A 27,081-nucleotide genomic window follows, 5' to 3' on the forward strand; every position below is an offset into this window, starting at 1 on the left:
TAAGTTCCATAAGTCATCACAGTGGCTGCCACTTCATTACCACAAGATTATACAAGTACACAAGACATGGGAAATGTAGCAAGTGTCAGCCTGGATAGATGGTGGCATAAGTTTAGACATTCATGCATTCTGGTGCAACAAAACAAAAATGCGTTTTAAATATGCAAAATTGGAAGGATATTCCTTATAAATCTCATTCATATACATTAAAAATCTGGCTAGTGTATTTTCCATTTTTTTTCCAACGTCTTGGCCTTTTTTAGTACCAAGTGTCTGGTGTCAGAAACACAAAGAGAATAAATTGTACAAAGCTTCAAGTGTTCTCTTTTCGAAAGAAGTAAAAAAAAATGTACCAAAGCATGTATTTCAATAAAATACCGCATGATGTTCTTATTATCATTGATATTAGGGAACACTCAAGAGCCCATATGTGACCATTATTTGGGGTTTCTACATCACCACTGTTTATAAATACACTGCACGACTTATGGAGCTTTAGTCCTGCTCTTTCTGTTACTCTTGTCAGAGACAATCACAAGTATGTCTCTATACAATTGGTGCAATATTCTAAAGTGGTAATTCATAAGAATCTAAGATAAAACTCTTCCACCCACGAGTGAAGAAACCTTGGAATTTTTTTGTAATCTTATACATTTTAGTTATTAAAAGTTGCAGTTTAATGTGAAGTTTGCACTTAATTATAACAACTAATCTTCAAGTACAGTTAGTGCGTCTAATATTAAGTACACTATGGGAGCAGGCATCTGATTGGTTGCTCTGCTTAGTGCTAATTTTACACCTACATGTCATATTTGGAAATGTGCAAGACAACCAGGTTCTAATTCACATTCTGAACGTAGAGAAAACATAAAGTGGAGGGACAACACTTCAACATTTCAGAACTCTTAGGCCTGAGTCACCCAAATGTATATTCTCTCAAAATCACACTCTGATCAATCTCTGATCAGAGTCTGAGAATAGTCTGATCTAATTCTCTCTGATGAGGAGAAGATGGAGAAAAAAGTCTTCTCCATTCTGTCAGTCCATGGAAATTGGACTGAACTCAGAAGTCATCCGAGTGCAATCTGATGGTTTCCATGGACTCATTGACCTTCGTGGCCAATTCGATAATTGGATCCAACTCGGGTATGCTGCGATTTTATGTCCGTGGAAAAACATGAGACATGTGCACAGCTGCATAGAATAACATTGGTCTGAGTAGAATCCGATGTTTTGTTGGATCACAATCACACCGAAAATACAGACATGAGCCCTAAGAGTTTTAGATTTCCTTTCCCCATTATATATTTTGCTATTAACTATCATTAGGCCGTATAATTGCTTCATACTGCAGAAAGTGAGAAATGTGAACAATAACGATTAGTCGCATTAATACTCAATATAAATAAAATTCTGAAATCTGTGTGAAGATATTGAATTGGGTGCAAAATTACTGCATTGTGACTAGGGATATCAACAAAAAAAGCAACTGCTGATTCTTATTAGCATATTATACTATGGGGTACAGTAAGGGTATGTGCACACGTTCAGGTTTTTCCGCGTTTTTCCCGCTGTTCTATGCATTGGGAAAAACCGCACAAAAAACGCGTCAAAAACGCAAAAAAATTTGCAGATTTCTGGCAGAAATGTCCGGTTTTTGTCAGGAAAATTTCTGAAAGAAATCCTGACGTGTGCACATACCCTTAATGGTGTTAAAATGTGAGAAAAAGACAAGTGTCAGTGGTGGCACCAGTGGGGCAGACGGGATCACACATCTGCTGTCTACATACAAAAAGGTATGAAAGTCTAAAATAATATAGTATGTAAATTAGATTCCCTCCAGAAGGAAGAAAATGGTCTCTTACAACCATACCAGTATTCTTTCTGTAGGAGAGCCGATTTGCATACTTGTTTCCCTATGGTCCATTGTCTGTAAAGTAAAAGTCTCCATATGTAAGATGAATCTTGTTAATGAGACCCAATGTTTTTCCCATCCCAATGCTGGAACAATATAGTAAATGTTTGTATCAATTCACAAGAGACATTTCCCAGGCAGAGGGGGCAGTAGAATTTGGATCAAAACTTTAGACTATTCAACTAAAACTCCCTGATGGACCAGAGCCAGACCTGTGAATCTGGGGGATATATTGTCTGTGCATCATGGCACAGTCCTATCTCCCATGAAAATCCAAAGATATTTAGATACCGTCATCTGCCAAGCTCAGTTCTCCTACATCAGCACATCTATTTCTGTAGGTGAACATCCAGCTTCGATGAACCCCATGCCTATGCATCATTCGGTAACATAGCAAATCATGTCTGCACTGTAGCTGATGCATAACACTTGGTACACTTCTTTACATTTAGCTCTCTTTGCCGTCAGATCAGAAGCCTGATGACAGCAATGCATGAATTAGCCATAACACAGGGGAAGGCATGCAAAGGAAATAATAATTGCAGAGGAGACAAACCAACAAACAAAACAATGAAGAGATCAGATGCCCCTCAGTAGTCTAGTGCGGGTTAATTCCACTTCAACTCTCAGCATATTAAATCTACCGCACTCGCCACTTGAAACTATTAGGGACGCAAAGCAAGTGGAGCCTCTCTATTGAGGTGCCCGAAATACATTCCTTGCTATAATAACACCATTCAGTTTCATTTTTATTATCACCCTGAGCAGTTGGCAAAATGAATATCTCATGTCAAGCCCTCCACAACCAAAAACAAGATCTAAGACTGCTCATCATTATAGGTTGGAAACCATCCAGTATATAAGGTGGGCTTCCACACCATGCCTACATATGTGATTGTACTCTAAATGGGATATCAATGCAACAAAGAAGAACCCATAAATCACAGTACACACCATTGTACGGCCACATTTAGGGGTAGTTAAGACAGCCTCAACCCTAGGACCTCCTATGGTTTTACTGAACCCATCTTAAATCCTCGTAGAACCCTATAGTTCTCTAGGTTTAGTTTTTTAATGCTGTGGGGGTTGCGTGTTTTGGAAATAATATAGACCTTTATATATGCAGAAATATTATATGATCCCATTAGTGATGAGCAACCACGCTCGGATATTGTGTATTCCGATCATCCTCAGGTGTTATCCAAGTATCTTGGATGTGCTCAAGTAATATGTTTGAATCCATGCAGCTGCATGATTCGTGCCTGTTATACAGCCGCAAGACACGAGGGGATTGCCTGTTTGTTGGGTAATCTCCGCATGTGTTGCAGCTGTCTTACAGCCGCGAATCATGCAACTGCAGGTTTTTGAACATATTACTCGAGCACACCCGAGATGCATGCTTGGCTGTTATTCAATTATCTCGGGTGTGCTCAAGTAATATGTTCGAATCCCCACAGCTGCATGATTCACGGCTGTTAGACAGCTGCAACGCATGTGGAGATGACCCAACAAACAGGCAATCCCTGCATGTCTTGCCGCTATCTAACAGCAACGAATCATGCAGCTGTGGGGATTTGAACATATTACTCGAGCACATCCGAGATACTTGGATAACACCCGAGCATGCTCGGATATCCAAGCACATTCACTCATCACTGGAACCAATCTTTCTCATATGATGAGTCCAAAAGGTTGACTTAACATTGAATTTTCAGCTTTTTCTGTGATTCTTCATTTTTGTAATGCATTTTTTCCATTATTTGTTTTCTTTTGAGGGGGGGGGGGCCTTTTTAAGCTCAACGCCACTTTTATTTGTCCTTGTGAGCATGGTTAGCCAATTCCTTTACTTTTCTCCTAATTATTATTATTATTATTATTATTTATTATAGCTCCATTTATTCCAAGGCACTTTACATGTGAAAAGGGGTATACATACTAAAAACGAGTACAGTAATCTTACCCAATAAAAGTCACAAGTGGTACAAAAGGAGAGAGGACCCTGCCTGCTAGTTCATTATTAGCAATTTTTTTTTTTTAAAAAAGTATTCCTCTATCCCTAAGGCGCATCTTTTGTAGTTATTAATTCACCGCCACATGATCTTTAAAAAAATCAACTTTTATTTAAATATTCAATGTAAAAGACAGTATAACAAAAATTTATACATAGAGGAGAACAACAACTGAGCACTCACAGGGGGGACCATTGCTCCATTAGTATGACCTGGTGTAGCATGTGTCCGTATGTTTAGAAGAAGATATCATTATTGTTGGTGTTAGAAAATAAAAAATCCCGCTTGTATCACAAGCTAATTAACACCACATGATCACCAGCAGTATACAAAAGATCACGGCATCATTGCTTACCCATTGTAGGTCCAACTGGAAGCAGTGGTCCACCCTAAGACCCCTGACGCGCGTTTCGCGTTTTGATGGCTTTTTCAAAGGGGATATATCCCCTTTGAAAAAGCCATCAAAACGCGAAACGCGCGTCAGGGGTCTTAGGGTGGACCACTGCTTCCAGTTGGACCTACAATGGGTAAGCAATGATGCCGTGATCTTTTGTATACTGCTGGTGATCATGTGGTGTTAATTAGCTTGTGATACAAGCGGGATTTTTTATTTTCTAACACCAACAATAATGATATCTTCTTCTAAACATACGGACACATGCTACACCAGGTCATACTAATGGAGCAATGGTCCCCCCTGTGAGTGCTCAGTTGTTGTTCTCCTCTATGTATAAATTTTTGTTATACTGTCTTTTACATTGAATATTTAAATAAAAGTTGATTTTTTTAAAGATCATGTGGCGGTGAATTATATACTCTGGTTTTCTTGGTGTGTAATCTAATTTTTGAGTATCTCACCTGGCAAAGCGCCGATTTATTATATGGGAAAGGCTTTAAATTATATACCTTTGGCCCTTGTGAATATGCAGTGCTGGATTGCTTTCGTTTGTATATCTTTTGTAGTTATTGTAGTTATTTTTTTTTTAAAGTATTGTGAAACTTTTAAGAAAAAGAAAGCATTTACTATTTTGATGAATTTGGAGAAAAATCCAACAGGGCAAAAAGAAAGACAAGGTAAAATAAAATGATGAATCAGGCCCTAATATTTGACAGTTTTAAGTCACAGAAAACATTTAGCAGTATTTGAGTATGTTCACACGTCATATTTTTGAAAACTTGGCATGATGAATGAATGATACTTCTTAAGTCTCTTGCACATATTGCTTATGTTTCCTTTGAAGAGTTGAAGCAGTTTCATGTTTTTGATGTAGAAATGCCTGCAGCAAATATTTATCGCATGGACATGCCTTAGGTCTATCTGGAGCTGACTATTTATGCATATATATTTGTATATATACACTCACCGGCCACTTTATTAGGTACACCTGTCCAACTTCTTGTTAACACTTAATTTCTAATCAGCCAATCACATGGCGGCAACTCAGTGCATTTAGGCATGTAGACATGGTCAAGACAATCTCCTGCAGTTCAAACCGAGCATCAGTATGGGGAAGAAAGGTGATTTGAGTGCCTTTGAACGTGGCATAGTTGTTGGTGCCAGAAGGGCTGGTCTGAGTATTTCAGAAACTGCTGATCTACTGGGATTTTCACGCACAACCATCTCTAGGGTTTACAGAGAATGGTCCGAAAAAGAAAAAAAATCCAGTGAGCGGCAGTTCTGTGGGCGGAAATGCCTTGTTGATGCCAGAGGTCAGAGGAGAATGGGCAGACTGGTTCGAGCTGATAGAAAGGCAACAGTGACTCAAATCGCCACCCGTTACAACCAAGGTAGGCCTAAGAGCATCTCTGAACGCACAGTGCGTCGAACTTTGAGGCAGATGGGCTACAGCAGCAGAAGACCACACCGGGTACCACTCCTTTCAGCTAAGAACAGGAAACTGAGGCTACAATTTGTACAAGCTCATCGAAATTGGACAGTAGAAGATTGGAAAAACGTTGCTTGGTCTGATGAGTCACGATTTCTGCTGCGACATTCGGATGGTAGGGTCAGAATTTGGCGTAAACAACATGAAAGCATGGATCCATCCTGCCTTGTATGGAGCATCTTTGGGATGTGCAGCCGACAAATCTGCGGCAACTGTGTGATGCCATCATGTCAATATGGACCAAAATCTCTGAGGAATGCTTCCAGCACCTTGTTGAATCTATGCCACGAAGAATTGAGGCAGTTCTGAAGGCAAAAGGGGGTCCAACCCGTTACTAGCATGGTGTACCTAATAAAGTGGCCGGTGAGTGTATGTTATATATAAGTTATCTAGATGTTGATGACAGATTTTCTACATGTACTCTACCTAGAAGTCAGAGACGACTGTATCATTATTTTCAGCTTTGACTCTTTGGCTTCTAATAGGGCTATCCCCCCCAAAAAAAAAACATGCTCTGGGTAATAGGATTGCACCATTTCACAAATGGATTTGCATGTATCTCATACATGATCCACGTACTTGAACCAACCTGTCTGTCTGCAGAACAGGTAAAGTTACATGGTGGAATAGTCCAGATGACTGCAAGCGGAGAGTTGGTGGTGTAGATTCATGCATTATATACACGGACGGACAGCAAGCTGTGCAGTCTCTGGCTGTAATGGAAATGGAAACGATCAGCCTGAGCCTTTCCCACATCAAATAATCCAGCAGGAGGTGTGGAATCTGTGTAATCTCAGTGACACAGGGCCTCAGAATTCCAACAGGACCTTACTAACAGGAGTTGATATAAATAGATTTTACCATGTGTGCAATAATTGGAGACTTAATATGAAACACAAGATCTCCCGAGGGAATAAAAAGATTTCTTCCAGATCCCAACGTGTAATGTGATGAAATGATATTTGTTTTCTTCCCGTACAAGAACATACTCTGCAACATCAACACTGCCGAGCCTGAAACTTTTCCTCAGGATATATAAAAGCCTTAAGTCAACCTAAAAATAACTATACGTCGTATACATCAGTTGTTAGTATTGAGTATTATATACTAAAGTTGTGAATGACAATTTCAGAATGTAAATGAAAGGGATCCAATTTCCTAATGTTTAGTGTTTGTTCTGCAGGATTGTACTATGACGTACACAAGCAATCAGTTGAGAAGACTCGGTGTGAGTAATAGGTAGTCTCCGCTTGGGATTTGTGCCTTATATTTAGATGTAGGCATGGCTGAGCTCATAATAATTCACAAGAATGGGTAACAAACAATATATATGCTACCCACACGTGCTGTATCACTATAACCAGGTAGTCAGCCTGGTTCTTCATTGCTTGCCATCACTCAAACATCTAGACGTTCCAGAGAATTGAAAGATTTACTCAGTGTTATCCTCCACCCACACACAACTTCCTAACCTTTACTGAACACATGGTTCCGAAGCCACATTGAGACATTACAAAAATTTGGCCCAAATCCGTAAAAAAATTGCCATAGCCCAAAATTTCCATTATCTGTTATACTGCTCACAAATAAAAGTCAAATGTTTAGTAGATAAAGAAAAAGCTGTAGGCTTTCAATGAGACCAAATACTACATGGATATGTCGATGATTTCACCGATGCTCTAGAACAGGAGGTTTAATATAGGTTCTTTTGGCCCTCTTTATACTTTACTAATCCACTGATCAACTAAGGGACTAATAAAACTTCATCTCTTGGTGAATCAGAGAGTAAATTCTTATATCGATGATCTCGTAACCATCAAACCGCTACACGACCAGCTCTACCCCCACCTTCTGTATCCTCACCCATCCCTTGTAGACTGTGAGCCCTCGTGGGCAGGGTCCTCTCTCCTCCTGTACCAGCCATGACTTGTGTTGTTTAAGATTATTGTACTTGTTTTTATTATGTATACCCCTCCTCACATGTGAAGTGCCGTGGAATAAATGGCGCTATAATAATAAATAATAATAAATAATCTCACCAATGTCCTAGAATAGGCAGTTTAATATATTTTGTCCCTCTTTATAATTTATTAATCCACTGATCCACTAAAGGGATTAATAGATATTCACCTCTTGGTGGATCAGTGAGTAAATGCATATATTGATGATCTCACTGATGCCCTATACAGTCGGTTTAATATAGGTGCTTTTGCCCCTCTTTATTATTTAGTAATCCATTGATCCACTAAGGGACAAATAGATATTCATCCCTTAGTGGATCAGTGAGTAAATGCATATATCCCACTATTACACTATAGACATCTCCCACAGGGATGCTAAACAATTGTATAATATTTTCCCTAACAAAATGTATCCTGAAACACAAAATGAAAAAAAAAAATTTGCATCATTTTTTTTACACAAGCGTGATTCGAAATGTTGCAAAATAGTAAGTGGTATTATTAAATGAAATAATAGAAAATCGCTCAAAACTGCAAATGCTGCAAAAATATAAATTACAACTTCTCATTAATTCATTGTTACTTGTAGTGTTTTGGCTCCATAACAACTAGCCCCATCCGCTACTGGGGTAGTCACCAGCCTGCAGACACAGCAGAAAGCATTGTCCATGAATGTGCTAAGTACACAGTCAGCTTACAATAACTCATACATTAAGTAAAAGGAGAATTACAGTCTAAAACCCTGGCGGCTTATAGAGTTGGTAGGACGCAGCACAAAAAAATAGCAGAATATCAATTTTAGAATGACAATACAGGAAGATGCTTAAAAAAGCCGAAAGAGAGAGTATATATATATATATATATATATATATATATATATATATATATATATATATATATATACTGTATATATATAATATGCACATTTTCTCCTATATATGTATACACATATATATACATATATAAACATACACACACGTATATAATGCTCTGCATATAACACACACATACATACATGCTGTTCCTGCTGTGTATACATGTAAAAAGTTAAATATATTGATCCGAACTATGCTCACTGTACATTGCACACCATGACGCCACTCCTCTTAACTATTGCCAACCCCTCATTCACAAAAATCATACATATATGTTCACAGTCCAGCCTACCATATAATTGCAACAAAGTCCTACATTTCCATTGGACACATAATGCAAAGAGGAGGTTTACATGTTCACGTTGTATTCGTAACTATGAAAACCTTATAGGAATGAATCCATTGCTGAAACTTTCTATACTCCTCACATAGAAAATCAATGTTATATATAAACATGGAATAAAAAAAATAAAAAAGTAATCAAAGTCGCAAACCATAAACAGCGCAGAAACTAATGGCTGGAAATCCGGTCTTTGTTAATTCTTGAAAATCCCAGAGCTTGCACAATCGCTATCATGCCTATTGACCTCTGGTGGGTTTGCATCGCTAGCCCCATTGGCAACAAAAGGGTTGAAAGCAGATCATGCTGATGTAGGACAGCTGCTGCTTCCACATTTAAGCAACAGGGAACATCCAGACCTTAAAAAGACCATTTATGTATCCAGATAGAAGCCTCTCCTTACCTCCTGGTTCTGAGAACATGCTGCTTCAAATGTGCTGTTTAGTAATCCACACTGTGCAAAGCCAAGAGGACCAAAGCGAAGCCTTGTGTGGGACTCACCATTCTTACTGTGACAATGTGTGTGTGAGAGAGAGGGAGAGTGTGACAGCAGGCTGCCTGGACTGCAATCACTAGGGCATCCCCCTGCCTCCCCTCCCCCTACCACATCCCTCCAGCTTTTGACTCCTTCCAAAACTATATTAGCCAGCAGGGGAGAAAAAGTGACTAATCATGCATTCATTGCTCCTGTCTCTTGTCCCCCTACTACAGTATGGTCATCTGCATCCTTCTTGGTATCCTAAAGACAGCAGATGAGATGTAGACTGTATCTGGAGGGTCCTATTGAGCACTGGTTTCAGGGCAAGGAACAGCGAGGTTTAGAGAATGAGTGTTATGGGAGAATGGGAGGGAAGCTAAATCTGCCTCTTGGAGCATGCACAAATCGCAGTGGTCAGTTGTGATTTTTTTCAACATCAGAAATCAATGGGGGGGTCACCGACTACTAAACACAAGTTAGGTTTGGAGCACATTATCGGTGGCATCCAACAACTTCAGGGAGCCCGGTAAAATAAGACCATGTAAGGTTCGGATATTTATGTATTGGCAAAACTGCTTGAATTCTGAAGAATATGCTATATTATTAGTAATATAGAATGTCCTAATGTGTCCTCTGAACTATCAGGGCGATCATCCCATAATAAAGCCAGAGAATTGCACTGGAGAGAGAGGATTGCAGACACAGGCAATTTTTCTGGTGACAGATTTGTAGGGCGACAGAAGGGAATTTATGACCCCCACAGCCCTGTGAGCCACTGGTCTGTTTCTTTCCTATTTGTAACATGATCAGTGATATATAAAAATGGAATATATACAATAGGGAATGGCTTTGGTAGAGCTATACGAGCTTCTCCCTTGGCAGAGCTTCCAAAATTCGACCAATTAACCGACGTTCTATATGATAGCTGTCAGATGGGCAATCAACGCAAAACTTGTTCTAAAATTGTTTTCTTAAAAAAAAAAAACTCTTGTGCAGCATTGTATGGAAACCATTTGTAATTAAAACGTGGAGAGATGTAAAAGGAACATGAATGATATAGGTGGCGGGAAAATCAAACCATTCATATACCTTGTGTAAGTCAAAGCTGAATATAAGTGGGATAAGTTGGACTAGATTGTGACCCATGGAAGGAGTACAATCACTAATAGTCTCATCCTTGTGTAACTGATGGCCTCTATGGGACCGGCTACACTATGTGATCGATCACAGGGCACAGTTGTTAGGGTTGCTAAGCACTGACTATATGGGTCTATAATATGCCCCCTATTCTTAGATGTATTAATTGCCTACACACAATTCATTGCCTTTTAAAACTGTAAATGCTCAGTGAAACCATAACTAAAATATTTGCAAAGAAAATGTTGCCGTTTGCCATGTATGTATTTCATTGTCTGTTTACATCAATTAGAAATATTTTAGTCCATAGTTACTGGAAGAGCACATTGTTCTGTATGTTCAGATACTATCATCACATAATAGAAAATCATCAGCAGCCATCAGATAAAATGAAAAATAATAATAATATCATGTGATTCATTGGTGAAATAAATAGTTTCAAAATAGAGAAATAAACTGCAGATCTATAGAGAAGAGTATAAAGTTTCTGTAGGCCTTGTATTCGGACACAAATTAACCCATTTAGCTTTTTACAGAGTTCACCTATTGGATTAAAAAGATATTAAAATTTGAGAGTGGTTGATACCTTTTAATGGCTAACTAAAAAGATGGTAACAAATTGCAAGCTGTCAAGGCTGCTCAGGTCCCTTCATCAGGCATCTATACCTAATGAAGGGACCTTAGTAGTCTCCAAAGCGTGCAATTTTATACGATTTGATATTTTTCCTATTGGATTAGGAATATTTAATTTTGAGACTGGACAGCACAGTAGTTCGATGGTTAGCATTACATACCCTGATCCAAAACAGATGATCATGGCCAAAATGATCACTCTCCGGATGTAATTTAACAATGGATGATTATTTTAGTGGCACGATGGCTCAGTGGTTAGTACCTACTAATGAATCCAGCCAAGGACAGGTGTGATGTTAATATTCCCTCTAATTTTACCCATTGTTGGATCGCACTGTTATTGCCTTCATGGATGGAGGCACATGAAACACATTGTTCAGCTCTCCAGCATTAGCAGAATCCTAATGTATTCTGCCTATTCAGGAATCCAGTGGACAGTCCCCCTGCAGCTACTTTCCAAAACTGGACATGTTTTGTTAGGAGGGGCTGGGCCGGTAGCTGGGTGAAATAGCATTGGAGGAGGGGTGGCAGCAAGAGGCAAAGCTGCAAAAAATGAGAGTAACCTTACACCAGTGTCCAGGAACTGCCTTATGCTGAAGGCAAAATGAGCTCCTTGGCTTTCTAATTTGGTTACCAACAGGGCCCTACCACTCAATGATGCCTCTGAGAATTGAGGGACAATAGGCCAAATTGAGGTGCTGTTTTAGGAAAGAGCATTATAGGAGGAGCACTTAACCATTTGGAGAGGTAGTTAAATGATGGACCAGAATGTGTATAACACTAATGTTTTCTAACTAGTGATGAAATGCACAGATTTCATGTTATATAAATGCTTCCTACAGATATGTATTCATCACACCATTAAATAATACAATACAAAATTTGATCAAATAATTATATGACATAATATTAAAAAAAATAAATGTAAAAGATTTGGGCTACCCAGAGTTTAATGACTCCATTAGGTTGCATTTTTTTGGCCTTCCAGGCTTATGCAACTTTACCTCCATGTAAATCCAATAGTAAAAAAAAGAAACATTAAAGATGTATGCACATTAAAATAAAAAATCGTATGATGTGTATTGAAAGTGTCAATGCAACATGCTTGTAGGCCAATGACGGTATATCATATTCCTAGATTGTAAGCTTGTTCTCGATTGAATTGCTGAATAATGTATTGCTGTGTAATGTTTTATACAGCATGTATATTCCCCCCACCCCGATTTGTAAAGCACTACGGAATATCATGGCGCTATATAAATAGCAATATTATTATTTATATGGATGAAAACAAAGATCTTCCTGCGGCTACAATGTCCAAAGTTAGTGCATGAGGAGTAAATAGACATTTTTTTTGGCACTGTATAAGAAAAAGAGAACTAGTCTAGTAAATAGTTTTTGCACAGGGACATCATTTTTTGTTGCTTTTTTGAAGTTTTATGATCTTTGCATAATTAAAAAAATAAATAATTATTAAGCTACCAAGGTTTATTTGCTCCTAGTGGTCAGGAGTTTCTATGTAACCCCTCCTCTGAAGTTACGGTAATCATACTCATCATATGAATGGAAGCTGAACCCACCAATTTTGGTGGGACCAGCAGATCATCTAATGTGTATGTGGCTGTTCCAACAATTCCTCAACATCAGTTGGGGCAGTCATGTTGAGTAATTAGTTTGTTCTCAGTGGATATGAACCAATTTTATCTAGTGGAGGCTTATGTCCCTATCCCCACTGAGAACTGGCCTTACTTGCATATTTTTGGGAGGAATAACTGTCAGAACAAAGAGCTGCATCTAAGGCCTCCACACATCTGTGTTTACACACCTACGAGAAAAACGGTACCGATGTCATTAGTGTTTTGGATCAGTGTGTGTTGAGTAATTAGTTTGTTCTCAGTGGATATGAACCAATTTTGTCTAGTGGAGGCTTATGTCCCTATCCCCACTGAGAACTGGCCTTACTTGCATATTTTTGGGAGGAATAACTGTCAGAACAAAGAGCTGCATCTAAGGCCTCCACACATCTGTGTTTACACACCTACGAGAAAAACGGTACCGATGTCATTAGTGTTTTGGATCAGTGTGTCATCATTGTGTGGTCCATGTGTCCATTTTTTCCATCAGTGTGTCACCAGTGTATGGTCCATGAGACCATTTTTTCCATCAGTGTGTCATCAGTGTGTGGTCCATGTGTCCACTTTTTCCATCAGTATGTCACCAGTGAAAGGTCCATGTGTCCAATTTTTCCATCAGTGCGTCACCAGTGTATGATCCGTGTGTCCACTTTTTCCATCAGTGTCAACAGTGTATGGTCCATGTGTCCAATTTTTCCATCAGTGTGTCATCAGTGCATGATCCGTGTGTCCATTTTTTCCATCAGTGTGTCACCAGTGTATGGTTCATGTGTCCATTTTTTCCATCAGTGTGTCATCAGTGTATGGTCTATGAGTCCATTTTACCATCAGTGTGTCATCAGTGTATGATCCGTGTTACCATTTTTTCCATCAGTGTGCCATCAGTGTATGGTCTATGAGTCCATTTTACCATCAGCGTGTCACCAGTGTATGGCTCATGTGTCCATTTTTCCATCAGTGTGTCATCAGTGTTTTTCTGGTATGAATAAAAAAATAAATTACAAAGCTTCTTCTATACTTTGAAATGTTAAACACGGACAGCACACAGATGGTACACTGATGCCATCCATTTGCTGTACATGTTTTTCATGGACCCATAGACTCGTATTGGCCCTTGTCATCTGTGCTGCCAGATAAATATGAACATGTGTTTTGTAGAGATGCACGGTCCGTATAAAAACACGGACATGTGCATAGCACCATAGATTATAATGGGTACGCGTGGTATCCGTGACAAAAACAGATACAACTTGGACATGTGAAAAAAGCCTAAAGTGTATGGCCTGCCCTAGAGAAGAAAGCTGACAATTTGTATCATTCAGATGAGCCTGTGCACCTTGGTCATATCGTCTGATGTACTGTTTCCTTTTCCATAACGTGGTTTCAGGCTTGAAGGACATTTTTCAAAACACAGTCTAACTTATGGCTCCTAATGGAATCCAAATTGTATATGGTGGATTTCATGGCTCTAGTAACATGCCATTACATCATTTTCTGTGTCAATGTGACATAGATCCTAAATTGGGTGGCGTGAATATGGCCTTACCTGCTGGCTTAGTCTAACTTATTTCGGCTTCTTCTAAGAATATAGCACATTCAGAAAATTATTCATTAATGTCAGAAAGGCTAACAAATCAATAATTCCAATGAGAAACATTGGTTTTCACTGGAGTTTCTCGTTAATTAAAAAGACAATTAACCCAAACCCACCCACACAACTATCACATTGTTTCTCTAAATTAAACATATACAATAACTGCTAAGTCAGGTTTGATGGATAGATGAAATCCATAGATTTTTTTTTCTACCAGTAGTTTCTATAAAAATAGCTCTAGCAAATAATTCATTGTAGTAATATGAATCCTGTACAAAAACACATTACAAATCCAATATTACACAATATTATAATGGCGGTATGAAAACTGTGCAAACCCGTAGATGAGATGTGAACATAGACTAGCGCAATAAAATATTATTAGAATTAAACTCTGTTCTCCTTGCTCTAGCCTGAGCTGTCGGTTGTTACATGGCATATAAAAAGGTAGGACATAGCATATGAGAAAAAGCATGTGTTATGAACTGTGAATGAAGCTACGGAGGTGCCTGCATTTAGCAGAATTATGGATTGGTGTCCAATATAGAAATCCTTAAAGTGAGCAATGGAGAAATACAAGATACTATATTAGGGAACTGCATTCTGTACAATTCACTAACATAATAGTATCAGTGTTTTCCCTGCAGGCAGGAGAGATCTGCCACTACATCCTGGACATTGGGGGAAATCAAGTTCTCACTGGCCTCTCTGTAGCTTATCAAAAAATACATACTGTTTTACCATGGTCTATTAGGATAGCAGCACACTGCATTTGCCAATTACATTTAACTGGATTGTTTCAAATGGTTCTTTCGACATATGCCACAGACTGTGTCCCCATTAATGCCCATTAAAAAGAAACATGCACCATATGGTGCTTTATATAGATATTTTTGTATACAATCGTATTGAAAAGTGTAGGCTTTTTAAAACAAAATGATCCTTGTGTATAGTACCGTGGAAAAGTTTATAAGAATACTTTAAAAAATAAAAATGTCCATAGTTTATTTTTTTTATTAATTAGCAAACTGCAAAGTGAATGAGCCAAACAGAAATGTAAATTAATTCAATATTTGGAGTGACTGCCCTTTGCCTTCAAAACAACATCAAAGTGTCAGTTCTTCAAGGTAGACTTGTACACAGTTTTTTAAGGAACTTGGCAGAGAGATTGTTCCAAACATCTTGGAGAACTAACCACAGATCTTCTCTGAATGAAGGCTTGTACAAACTATTCTGCCTCTTCATATATCATATAATCCCATACAGAATCAATAATGCTGAGAGTAAGGCTCTGTGAGGGCAATATCATCAGTTCCAGGACTCCTTGTTCTTCTTCACATTGAAGATAGTTAAAAAAATTATATTGACTGTTTGTTTGGGGTGGTTGTCCTACTGCAGAAAAAAAAAATTTGAGCCAATGAAATATCTCCCAGATGGTATTGAATGATGGATAAGTATATGCCTGTATTTCTCAGCTTTGAGGACACCAATAATCCTGAGCAAATCCCCAACTCTATTTACTCAAATTCTGCCCCAAACTTACAAGGAACCTCAAACATGCTTCACTGTTATCTGCAGACAGTCTCTCCAGCCCTTCAGCAAATAAACTTACTTCTGTTACAGCCAAATATTTCACATTTCAACTCAGCTGTCACGATTCCTCCTCTCAGTGTAGTGAGTGGCATCTCAGCCCTCCAATCTGGGGCATGGGTGTGCTAAGCTGTCAGTGTCATGATAGATAGCTCAGCCATCCAATCTGAGGCTTGGGCATGCTGAGCTGTCAATGTGGTGAGTGACAGTCCAGTCGCCCAATCAGGGCCGGGGCATGCTGGGTTTCCTACAGGTGTCTCTTGTGCGGAATAATTCTCAGACTATTTAGCTGGATGTCTGCCTCTTATATCTGTCAGTTATAGCTCTGTTCAAGTGGTGTGTGTGTTTGTTCTGTGCTTTGAGTTCTAGTATTTTGATCTTTGTTGACCGACCTTCGATTTGATTTGACCATCCTTTTGCCTAGCCCCTTTGTCTTGATCTGCTACCTTCTTGAAATTCTGGCCCCAGACTGACTACACCTTTGCCTCACACCTGTTTATGATGTACACTCCTAGCTTTTGACCTTGAACTCCTTGATTTACCCACCTCACGGCATGTCCATGTGTAGGGGCTAGTGTCAAATCATCAGTTCAGAGTACTTGCTGCCATTTTTGACACCACAGTTCCTATGTTTTTGCGTATTGTTGAGTTGCTTGGTCTTGTTTTCATGTTGACAGTATAGTTTTTGGCCAAAATGCTTCGATGTAGACCACTTTTGGACAGATGGATGTAGCTTAGTCCTAATGGTTGCTGCCAGGTCTGAGCTAATGATACCACTGGACATCTTCCAATTTCAAAGGGAGCTAAGCATGATGTTTCATCTGCTGCACTAAATTTCCTTGGCCAAACACTTTGCCTATGATTTTGAAGATTGCCCATTTCTTGGCGTTCTCGATGCTTAGAAATACAGGCAGCTACCTATCCATTATACAATACCACAAGAGAGGCCTCTGAGTTGGCTCAAAATATATTTTGCACCAGTACAATGACCCCAAATATACAGTTGATGTTATTAAAAAAAGAAAATCAAACAGTTCTGAAAGTGGTGATATGACTCCACAGAGCCCTGATCTAAACATCAAGCCTATCTTAAGTTACATTAAGTGACAGAAAGATTTGCACAAGCCTACATCCACAAAAGATCTGTCGTTAGTTGTCCAAGATGTTTGGAACAACATCCCTGTTGAGTTCCTTCAAAAACTGTATTGTAGTTAACCCAGAAGAATTGGTGCTTTGATGCTGTAATACCAAATATTGATTTGATTTAGATTTTCTTTTGTTCATTCACTTTGCATTTTGTAAATTGATAAAAAAAAAATACTAACACTTCTATTTCTGAATGCATTCTTACTTTGCTGCATTTTTACACACCTGCCCAAGAAGCATCGCTTCTCTTGCGGAGATTGACTTGCTAAGCATACACACCTGCCCAAAACTTTTGTTTATCTGCCAAAAAAACATGTCTGTTTAGTGTTAATTGACAACTATTATAGTTGAAGACATATGCAATGCAATTCACAAATATTAGATTATGAGGGTGATTTATCAAACCGCTTGAGACAGATATCAACAAATTTTTGCTAAAAAGTTGTGACTTTTGTAGCTTTTATGACAGAACCCCAAACTTTTTAAAAAGTTAGCAAAGCTTCGCAAGAGGGGGTAAGGCCATCATACTTTATGCCATAAAATTAGAGTAAATTGTTAAGAGCTTGGTCTTACAAATACATCATAATATTTACCAGAGAAAAGGTGTAACTAACCCCTTAATGACCAAGCCAAACTTTATAATTCTAACCAGTGTCACTTTATGTGGTAATAACTCTTTAACACTTCAAGATATCCCACTGATATTGATTTTATATGATTTGTGTTTATGAAAAAAAGGGAATTTTGACAAATTTTGAAACTTGTGAAACTTTTAATTTTTGTGCCCTTAAATCAGAGAGTGGTGTCACGCAAAATAGTTTATAAATAACATTTCCCACATGTCTACTTTACATCAGTCAAATTTTGTAAACATTTTTTTTGTTAGGAAGTTAGAAGGGTTAAAAGATGACTAGCGATTTCTCAATTTTTCCAACAAAATTTACAAACCCATTTTTATTTTAGGGACCACATCACATTTGAAGTGAGTTTGAGGGGTTTATATGATGGAAAATATCCAAAAGTGACACCATTCTAAAAACTGCACCTCTCAAGGTGCTCAAAACCGAATTCAAGAAGTTTATTAACCCAATTGCTTTGAGAACTGAAGCAATGTGTAAGGAAAAAATGAACATTTAACTTTTTTCACAAGAAATTTACTTTCCCTATTGTTGCCAGATACCAGCCGGCAGCATCGGGTGTGTGCCGTCATTTTTTTCCCAGGAAGATGATGTGGGGGGCCAGGGGACTGAGCAAGAGGGCCTGTGGTTGGCTGAGGTATCGGGGAGGCTCAGGGGACCCATTTCTCTCTTCTCTGACATGTTATATCATATCAGAGGAGAGAGAAATTAATTTTAAATCAGACTTTTTTGTCATCAACGGTTTTTGGTGAATAACGGTGATCACAAGACAGGGGACAGTAAATTATGTCCCTAATCACGTTCTCCAGGATCTCAGCTGGGGGGTGCTGAGGAATAAGTACCCTTGAATGCCACAGTTAAAGGCCTATCTGCAGTGGTTACGGGGTTAAGACAAAAATGTACTGTTTTCCAAGCCAGGAGTACATCTCTGATGCTTGCACATGGCAGCATATCCATTAAAAGGTGCATTTATCTTACTCCAGCAAACTCTGGATCAAAACTGTTGTGCAAAACACTAGTCTTAATGAATCCGCCTCTATATGTGCCACAATCATTTAGATCAATCAAAATAAAGTGGACCCATTTTTTAGCATTTATTAAAATAGGACACTCTTTTGATCTCTGTCAGGTGAATGGAGGTCTGTGGCTAGGTGTGTCTGGAGAGCTCCTTGTGTACATGCTGAACATGCTAGATCAACACGGCTCCTGAATGCTGTCACCTTCCAGTAAGAGTAACCAAGTCATTTGGTAAAGGGTGTGTGTTAATAACTCAGACATGAATCTTGTTGCTCATCGTGCAGGCTGTATAACAGGATTGTCCAGTCTAGACCAAACACTAAAAAAGATAAAATTCTCTCTTCACAAATTCCACACCTTAACAAGGATTCTTAGCCTTTGACTTCTTGTTCAAAAAAACTCCCAAAATATAGTTAAAGAAATTTAAAAAGATATCTCAGTAATTTTTTTCCCAAACCTCCCTAATTATGTATGTCATAGAGTGTAAGTGTACTAAAATACTTACTGTTTGCCATTTTATCTGGCTTCCAGCGCCGCTTCGATTCTCTACTTGCTCACGAAACTTGAATACAGACTTGTCGGCTCAGACAGGAGTTTATTTGTGGAGCAGAAAATGCTTTCTCAGTGTAGGGCTAAAGGCCTCACTTTGGTTCTCATATACTTACGGTACATTGGAAAAGATGCACCACTTCACACATTGTGAGCTGGAAAAGCTGAAAAGCAGTTATATGGGCCAGATGAGGACTGGAGTAGCGCTGGCAATCAGGAAAAATGGTGATCGAGAAGCATTTTAATACACTTGCACTACATTACATATATAACAAGGAGGGTTTAGGGAAAACAAATTTACAGAGATTTCTTTAACCGCTTCCCGACCGCCCATGGTACATAAACGTTGGCGCTTGCTTGGATCTGTGCAGTGTCAACATCTATAAGTGGTCGGTGGTCTGGCAGCGCTCAGGACCCCCAGGTAGAGTTGAGTGACTTTTACTTTTTTCGGATCGAGTTGGGTTTCGCGAAAGCCGACTTTGTCAAAAGTCGGGTCGGGTGAAATCGGCCGATTATTACAAAAAGTCGGGGGCCGACTGAAACATGAAACCCAATGCAAGTCAATGGGGAATCAAAGTCGGCAGTGAGTGGAGGACAGGAAAACACCTACAGTGCCCATTTTAATGCCAAAAACATCAATTCTTATAACTGAAGCTTGTCAATCTTAATTTACTTTATAATAATAGTTAGGCATTGAAAACTGGGGGTCATTTGGCTAAAGTTGTGGGGGGGGTAGGGCTGGCTCAAGATTTTCGAGGGCCCAGGAAATGCGGAATACGTCACGGCAGTGGAGGGAGAGGTAAGTATTTCAAATTTGCAAGTGCTGTGATCCTGAGCAAGCAGACAGTGGTAGTAGGTGCAAAGTATTAACTGGTCTAAATGGAGGCCAGGGCCCCTGTATATTTTAACTATCATCTATCAATTCAACAAATTTGTATTGGCAGTGCCATTGAATGATTTAACAGCCCAGACTACACAGTGGTGGAGCAGGGAGAGGTAAGTATTGCAAGTGGTAGAGCAGTGTTCGAGCTGGGGGGAACACTCTCTCGTGGGCGGCGGTACTGGCACAGGGCCCCTCATATTACAATGGTGTGTCTGACATTGGTTGTGCACCACCACCATCAGAGACACTTCATTGTACTATGAGGGACCCTGTGCCAGTGCCGTCGCCCAAGAGTGGGCACACCCACCTGTCCAGGCAAACGGCACTCGCTCGGGTGCTTGCGCCAGGTGGTGACCACGGCCCTCTGGGGGGTCAGCCCATTTATGGAGGTATAAAAATGGCCTATGGTGGACATTCAGCAGCTGCAAATGGAGGAATTGAAGCAGTCAGTAAGAGGAGGCCAAAAGCAAGACATTTTTCAGGCAAGCTACGTGTCAGCAGGGGAAGGTGGGGCCAAATAGTTTGAAATCCATGATTGGTTCATTTTAATGAAGGTTAGATTATCAACATTTTGGGTAGCCAGACATGTCCTTTTTTCGGTCAGTATTGAACCGGCAGCACTGAAGACTCTTTCGGATAGCACACTAGCAGCAGGGCAAGCGAGCTCCTGTAATGCATATTCTGCCAATTCAGGCCAGGTGTCTATTTTAGATGCCCAGTAATCAAAGGGGAATGACCTGTGAGGGACATCGATGAGGGAGGAAAAGTAGTTCGTAACCATACTGGAAAACTGCTGTCTCCTGTCACTTTGAATCGATGCAGCAGTACCTGTCGTGTCAGCAGTCATTGCGAAATCACTCCACAGCCTGGTCATTAAACCCCTCTTTCCAACGCCACTTCAGATTTGTGCACCTCTAACACCTCTGCCATGTTGCCCCCTATGGCTCATATGAGAACCATCACCGCCGCTGTGTGCTGGGAATGCCTGAACCAAACGGTCTACAAGAGTTGCTTGTTTGGTAGCCAATATTTGCTCAAGGTTCTCATGTGGCACGATATTTTGTAATTTTCCTTTATATCGTGGATCCAGGAGGCAGGCCAACCAGTAATCGTCATCGGTCATCATTTTCATAATGCGGGGGTCCCTTTTTAGTATACGCAAGGCATACTCAGCCATGTGGGCCAATGTTCCAGGTGTCAGTTCACTGCTTGTGCTGGGTTGAGGAGCACTTTCTTGCAAATCAACATCACTTGTGTCCCGCAAAAACCCTGTACCTGACCTTGCAACGCCACCAGTTTCTATTGCCCCCTGAGAAGCATCCTCCTCCCATAAATATTCATCCCCATCATCCTCCTCTTCCTCCTCTTCATCCGCCACCTCATCCAGGAGAGTTCCCTGAGCATACAATGGCTGACTGTCATCAAGGCTTCCCTCCTCCTTGGCTGCAGACGCCTGCTCCTTAATGTGCGTCAAACTTTGCATCAGCAGATGCATTAGTGGGATGCTCATGCTTATGATGGCGTCGGCTGCAGTTACCAGCCATGTGCATTCCTCAAAACACTGAAGGACTTGACAGAGGTCTTGTAGCTTCGACCACTGCACACCAGACATCTCCATGTCTCCCATCCAAGTGCCTGCCCGTGTATGTGTATCCTCCCACAAATAAATTACAGCACGCCTCTGTTCACACAGCCTCTGAAGCATGTGCAGTGTGGAGTTCCACCTTGTTGCAACGTCGATTATTAGGTGGTGCTGGGGAAGATTCAGCGATTGCTGATGGTTCAGCATATGGCTGGAGTGTACGGGCGACCGGCGGATGTGCGAGCAAAGTCTTCGCACCTTCAGGAGCAGGGCTGGTAACCCCGGATAATTTTTCAGGAAGCACTGCACTACCAGGTTCAAGGTGTGAGCCAGGCAAGGTATGTGTTTCAGTTCTGAAAGGGCTATGGCAGCCATAAAATTCCTTCCGTTATCACTGACTATCTTGCCTGCCTCAAGATGTACACTGCCCAGCCATGACTGAGTTTCTTGCTGCAAGTGCTCGGCCAGTACTTCCGCGGTGTGTCTGTTGTTGCCCAAACACTTCACTTGTAACACAGCCTGCTGACGCTTACCACTAGCTGTTCGATAATGGGACACCTCGTGTGCAACACTGGCAGCTGCGGATGGAGTGGTCGTGCGACTGCGCTCTGTGGACGAGCTTTCGCTTCTGGAGGAGGAGGTGGCGAACGCCTACAGCGCTGCTGCGGATCATCCTCCTCCGCTTCTGAGCTACTTGCAGTGGCACCCTCTTCCCCCAATGGCTGCCAATCTGGGTCAACAACTGGGTCATCTATCACCTCCTCTTCAATGTCATGTGCACCTTCCTCTGTGTCACCGTGTAAGGTGCTATAGCGTTCGGGATAGAGCACCATAGTCTCATCAGGGTCAGATTCTGGCTGAGTACACTGCGAGGGCAATTTAGTGATCTGAGTCAATGGAACAGCATAATAATCTAGCTGTGGCTGTGCATCAGTGCACTCCATGTCCGATTCATCTTGTAATGGGCAGTTAACATTTTCCCTTTCTAACCCAGGCATGGTATGTGTAAAGAGCTCCATGGAGTAACCTGTAGTGTCGCCTGACGCATCCTTCACTTTTGGTTTGGGTGAAGGACACAAGGAAACGTCTTGTTCCTGACCGGGAGCATCAACTGATGACTCGCTGCTTTTATATTTTGAGCTTTCTGAAGAGGAGGCAAAAGAGCTAGAGGCTGAGTCAGCAAGGAAAGCCAAAACTTTTTCCTGCTGCTCCGGCTTTAAAAGTGGTTTTCCTACTCCAAGACAAGGGAGCCTTTGAGGCCTTGTGTAGCCAGACAATGACACTGGCTCAACACCTCCAGCCTTAGGTGCTATTTTGCTTTTCCCACTACCACCAGATGCTCCACCACCACCGCCACCATCAGTACCAGCTGGCAACGACCGCCCATGGCCTCTTCCACCAGACTTCCTCATTTTTGGGAAAATGTTACCAAAATAACAACTGTTATATGGTACTGTAAAACAAGGTAGAAGGTATATCTAAACTTGTTGAGAATTTAAATCTCCCTTTTTATTTTGGGGAGACTGCACCGCAACTCAGGCCCAGTGTATAACACAACACAATCTAAGTGGCAGAACGTGGCTGGCTGATATACGACAAACTAACAGAACTGACGTATATCCACTTTGTAACAATCTGAATCTCCCTTTTTTGGGGGGGAGACTGCACCGCAACTCAGGCCCAGTGTATAACACAACACAATGTAAGTGGCAGAAAGTGGCTGGCTGATATACGACAAACTAACAGAACTGACGTATATCCACTTTGTGACAATTTGAATCTCCCTTTTTTTGGGGGGAGACTGCACCGCAACTCAAGCCCAGTGTATAACACAACACAATGTAAGTGGCAGAACATGGCTGGCTGATATACGACAAACTAACAGAACTGACACATATCCACTTTGTGACAATTTGAATCTTCCTTTTTATTTTGGAGAGACTGCACCGCAACTCAGGCCCAGTGTATAACACAACACAATGTAAGTGGCAGAAAGTGGCTGGCTGATATACGACAAACTAACAGAACTGACGTATATCCACTTTGTGACAATTTGAATCTCCCTTTTTTTGGGGGGAGACTGCACCGCAACTCAGGCCCAGTGTATAACACAACACAATGTAAGTGGCAGAACATGGCTGGCTGATATACGACAAACTAACAGAACTGACACATATCCACTTTGTGACAATTTGAATCTTCCTTTTTATTTTGGAGAGACTGCACCACAACTCAGGCCCAGTGTATAACACAACACAATGTAAGTGGCAGAACGTGGCTGGCTGATTTACAACAAACTAACAGAACTGACGTATATCCACTTTGTGACAATTTGAATCTCCCTTTTTTGGGGGTGTAGCATGGCTAAGGGGTGTCTAATCAACGGGAGATATGTGTCACATAGATGGCTTACCGTTGTGATGTAACCATAGCTGTCAGTATGTATGTCAGGACCTGTGGTGAGGTCACAACCACATGTCTGATCATGTGATGGGTTCTGGGTGTGGTTACACCTATTAAAGAAAGCCTAATGCTAGCCTCCAGAGGGGGAGTGTGGGAATCTGTCATGGTGGACAGAGATCCCTGTGTCCAGGCGGGACACTACAGACAGGAGTCTGTGTGTGTGGAGGAGAAAGCCTCCACAGGACTGAGCCTGAAGGACTGGACATTTGTATTTTCCTTTCCTGAGCCAAAGGCTATTTCTTTTCTGTTTTGCTGTATGGTTTATGGTGCAAATAAACCTGTGAACTTTTAAAGAGAACGTGCCTCCTGTTTCCTCCAACACACCTGAGCGAGTGAATCCCTACAATTGGTGTTTCGGATGCGGGCAAAGATCCAGGAGCACATGTTGCAGCGCTGGCTGGGCTGAGCCAAGAAGAGTGAACGGTCTTAACAACCATGAGTAATTACAGTAGTAAAGCCGGGTGTGAAACAGACCGAATTCTGTGTGCTGTACTGACCGGGGTCAGTGAAAGACTGTTTTTTTTTCTCTGTGGAGCACGTGTGCAGGTGCTTGCTGTGGACCGGAGAGTCCAGGTTTTTTTTCTTTTTCCTGAGAGTCAGCTTGCTGTGGCTCGGTGAGGTCACGAAATTTGCTGTGGCTCAGTGGAGTCACGAAGGGGACAAGCGGCTTGCTGTGGAACGGCGGGTCCACGAAGGGGACAAGCGGCTTGCTGTGGATCGGCGGGTCCACGAAGTCTGCGGTAGAGCCTTGTGGAGTGTGGCCGCGGTTGCAGTGGAAGGTTCCGCAGCGGCTGGAGCTGCAGTGGCAGCAGCGGCGGATTGTGATCGGCAGCTGGAGGTGCCAGTTGTGTGTGACTGCAGCGGGAGCTGTGGCGGTACCAGCAGGAGCTGGTGAAGTGACATATTATTAAAAAAAAAAAAAAAAAAGAGACATTGCTGGTTTAATGTGTGCAGACTCTTAAAGGGCCAGAGTCACATTGGTGTGCTGGGCGAACTGAGGCCTGAGAGTACTGTGGGAAGTCCACGGGGTGTACCCCAGTGTGGGGTGGTGTCCCTAAAAGTGGGGTGGAGTCCCAAAACGGAGCGGTGACCCAAATAATTATGGTTGGCCAAAAAGGGGCCGGGCATCCCAAAAAAGGGGCGGCGTCCCAAAAGAGGGTAGTTGCCCAAAAGGGGGTCGAGTCCCTAAAAGGGGTGGTGGCCCTAAAGGAGAAAATGGTCCACAAGGGGGCGGTAACCCAAAAGGGGGTGGAGTCCAAAAAAGGGGCGGCGGTGAATGCACTGATAAACTGTTGCCGAGTTCAGTGTTTGAACAGCGCATGTTCAGAATGTTGTACTGACTTTTCATCTGACAAAATGACACAGAGCTGTTCTGTAGAAGTCAATGGAGTGTGCGTGACTGGGCTTCTGGACTCAGGGAGCCTGGTGACGCTGGTGAGCGCCACACTCCCTGTCTATCTGATTCCCGGAAGGAAGATGGAAGCCCACTGCATTCATGGGGTTGCTAGGGATTATCCGGTGTCCAGGGTAAACATTGAGGCGCCCACTGTTATTGCCAGCCATGATGTACCTGTAGTCTCAGACTTGCCATTCCCTGTTGTAATTGGCCAGGACTTTGAAAGGTTTTGGGACTAGTGGGAGGAAAGTGGAGTGTCTGATTGCTTGGAACAGAGACAGAATGACCCTAAGGGAGCCCCACTACAACAGGCGGCTGTAGAGATTCTGAGTGGTGTAATGAATGAAAAGGAGATAGCGACACCTAAGGTCGACAGTAGTGTTGAGCGATACCGTCCGATACTTGAAAGTATCGGTATCGGAAAGTATCGGCCGATACCGGCAAAGTATCAGATCTAATCCGATACTGATACCCAATACCCATACAAGTCAATGGGACACCAAGTATCGGACGGTATCCTGTATGATTCCCAGGGTCTGAAGGAGAGGAAAATCTCCTTCAGGCCCTGGGATCCATATCAATGTGTAAAAGAAAGAATTAAAATAAAAAATAGGGATATACTCACCCTCCGACGCAGCCTGGACTTTACCGCCGTAACCGGGAGCCGTTGTACCTAAGAATGCGCGCTTGAAGGGCCTTAGATGAGGTCACTGCGCTCTGATTGGTCCATAGCGGTCGCATGACCGCTACGCGACCAATCACAAAGCAGTGACGTCACCTAAGGTCTTTCAAGCGCTTGAAATACCTTAGAAGACGTCACGGCTTTGTGATTGGTCGCGTAGCGGTCACGCGACCGCTACGCGACCAATCAGAAGCTGCGGACATCTTCTAAGGTATTTCAAGCGCTTGAAAGACTTTAGGTGACGTCACTGCTTTGTGATTGGTCGCGTAGCGGTCACGCGACCGCTACGGACCAATCAGAGCGCAGTGACCTCATCTAAGGCCCTTCAAGCGCGCATTCTTAGGTACAACGGCTCCCGGTTATGGCGGTAATGTCCAGGCTGCGTCGGAGAGGTGAGTATATCCCTATTTTTTACTTTAATTCTTTATTTTACACATTGATATTAATCCCGATACCGATTCCCGATATCACAAAAGTATCGGATCTCGGTATCGGAATTCCGATACCCGCAAGTATCGGCCGATACCCGATACTTGCGGTATCGGAATGCTCAACACTAGTCGACAGTCCAGAGTTACGGGTGACTGGAAGAAAGTGTGGGTCTGACACCTGTTTAAGTGGGGACTTGCTGTTCCAGGATGACAGAGTGAGAGGGGTTGACTCCTGTTCAGAC

The 27,081-nt window shown here is 41.6% G+C and overlaps 1 protein-coding gene across 1 annotated transcript in view; it reads right to left on the bottom strand.

Moving 5' to 3' along the window:
* The window catches only part of LOC143816889 (fidgetin-like), a 151,506-nt gene extending 142,019 nt beyond the window's left edge, over positions 1 to 9,487 (bottom strand). The window contains exon 1 of the mRNA XM_077297840.1: positions 9,390 to 9,487. The gene's annotated coding sequence lies outside the window, so the exon portion shown is untranslated. The remainder of the gene's footprint in view (positions 1 to 9,389) is intronic.
* Positions 9,488 to 27,081: the final 17,594 nt, after the last annotated feature.

The sequence above is a fragment of the Ranitomeya variabilis genome, chromosome 3, assembly GCF_051348905.1.
Source record: "Ranitomeya variabilis isolate aRanVar5 chromosome 3, aRanVar5.hap1, whole genome shotgun sequence".
NCBI classification, from domain to species: Eukaryota; Metazoa; Chordata; class Amphibia; order Anura; family Dendrobatidae; genus Ranitomeya; species Ranitomeya variabilis.